Raw genomic sequence first — 2,449 nt, forward strand, 5'->3', positions numbered from 1 at the left:
AGGCCACAACCAGTCTGTGCCCCATAACTGCCCTGTGAAGCGAGGAGCTGGGGGGTGGGAGCACAGGACCACAGCACAGATGAGGGTTTAGCACCTCTTGAGCAAACAGGGGACTCAACACTTGCAGAGCTCAGTCTGAGGTTCTAGGATGCAGCCACACACACGGGGAGGCTATACCAGCCCAGCAGCATGTCACCCAGCCTGAAGACCCACCATCAGCATTCCTCACTCATCACCTGGTCCCAGCCCTCCATTTATCTGGTCACGGGTGAAGAAACTGAGGACCAAGAACCTGTCTACAGTTACAGTGACAATAAGAAACAGGTGGGCCAGCAGGTCTCCTCAAATCTTTTGCTTTGTCACAAGGACCAACTCTTGGAGATGGAAGCAAGAAGCTGGGGTGAAGGACCAGATGGGGGCCAGGGAAGCAGAGCCTGACCTGGATCAGTTAGACAGTGCCTCCCCGCCCCCCCCCAGACCCCCCCATGCAGAGTTCAGGCCACCTCTGGGGCCAGGGCTACGCCACATTTACAGACGGGGAAGCAGAAGTTGAGAGGTCACACACTGGGTCATACCAAAGAGGTCCAGGCCCCTGGACTAAGCCAATTCAAGAAGCTGACGCCATTATAGCCCAGCTTTCTAGGTCCCTGGGGCCCTCAACCTGACCTGCAGGCCGGGGGACAGCTGGCCAGCTTCTTTACAGAGGCCAGCTGATCTGAGCTTGAACTTCCCCCCAGTGACAATCAGGGGCATACAATAGTTCATTGTGCCCAGGGCACACCTGACCCAGGAGCACTATGCCAGGCAGGTGCAGGAGGGAGGCTGGCCTGGGTTAAGGGGAGGGGGCATTACCTGGGGTCCCTCTCTGCACTGGGCACAGAAGGCAAGTGGGGGCCAATGTGTGTGTGTGACAGAGTTTGGAGTACACCAGTTCTCAGCACGCAGTGAAGAGTCAGCTCCTAACTGTCCCCTTGACGTGGTTTCTGAGACAGGGCAGGGAGCTCTGGAGGAAAGGCTGTCACTCCATCCCTCTGGAGCATCCCTTAGCTGACTCCCTGAGCCCAGTCGAGGGATTCAAGGCAAAACTTTTCTTCTAGCAGGACCCTGGGTCACCCAGCCCCCGACACTTATCTGCATAGACTCAAGTAGGAACTGAGTAAGATGCTCCCAAACTCCTGCGCCCGACCTGAACCCCCAGACCACTCAGACCTGTGTGCCTGGACCACCCAACACGGTCGCACCCACAGGAAATATAAGCCCAAATGTAAACTAAGCTTTCCTCCCTTGTCTCCTTCTCTCCTCCTCCGTGGCCTCAGTTTCCCCATGGGAAAAAGGGGCAATGCCTGGCCACGCACTAGGTTCAGGTTTGGGCCAGTCCCTTTTCCGGCCCATGACTGAGGCAGCGGGTCTCCACCTGAAAGAGTCTTGTGAGGTACGTGTCTATATGGGTAGTTCCCCAGGTATAGGTGCCTGGGGCGCACTTGTGTGCGGAGCCCAAACATGCCCCCCACGCGCACATCTAAGCCGCCAGGGTGGCGCGGGGCGCAGGTGCAGCCGGAGCGGGGCGCGCGGAGCTAGGGGCACAGCGGGTGCGGGGGAGGGGGCAGGCTCACCTGCGCGTAGTAGAGCAGCCACAACTCGTAGAGCCGCTCCGAGGCGGCCATGGCCCGGCCCGGCTCCGGCCCTGCTGTGCGCCACCTGCCGCGGCCGCCTCCTCCGCGCCGCCCGCCGGTTGCCCCCCGCCCGGCCCATGGGCAGAGGGCGTCACTCCGGGGCGGAGCGGCGCAGTGCTAGTGGGGGAAGTAGTACTGGCCCCCGCCGCGCTAAGCCACCCAAGTCTGCACGCTCCTCCTCCTCCCAGCCGGCCGCCGCCCGGGCTTCCTGCACTTCGCAGCCACCACAGGCGCCCCGCCTCTCCCCGGACTGTGCAAAGGGCGGGGAACCCGGCAGGAGGAGGAGCTTAAGGTCAGGATGGCCCCGGAGGGCGCCCCTTAGCCCCACCCCCGCGGTCTGTGCCCCAACCGCTTCCTCGCGAAGGGACCTCCAATCTGAGCCTCCAGGATTAGGGTCCGGGTCTAGGATTCCTGACTTGTCCTTTTTGTAGATTTTTGGGGGACGCACCCGTTGTAGCTGGAATCACCACTATTCATGCAAGGGAGCACTCGAGAAAAGTGGGGACGGGGCTGCGGTGGACCTATGCAGATGGCCAGTGTGTCCAACAAGTAATGAATGATAGCAGCCACCCTGATGACCACTTGTAGAGCTTACTTCGTGCTAGGTACTGTAATATGAGCTTTATAGGGAAGACAGAGTTCCACTTTTTCCCATACTGTTTGTGAAGCAGGATGGCTGTGGGGGTGGGGAGTGTGGACCAGAGAGCAAGCAGCAAGACAAGCCTGAAATACCTCCTGGGAGGTTTAGGCAATCCCTGCGGGGGTGGGGGTGGGGG

Source organism: Condylura cristata, unplaced genomic scaffold (genome assembly GCF_000260355.1).
Source record: "Condylura cristata isolate star-nosed mole 26May11 unplaced genomic scaffold, ConCri1.0 scaffold00004, whole genome shotgun sequence".
Taxonomy (NCBI): Eukaryota; Metazoa; Chordata; class Mammalia; order Eulipotyphla; family Talpidae; genus Condylura; species Condylura cristata.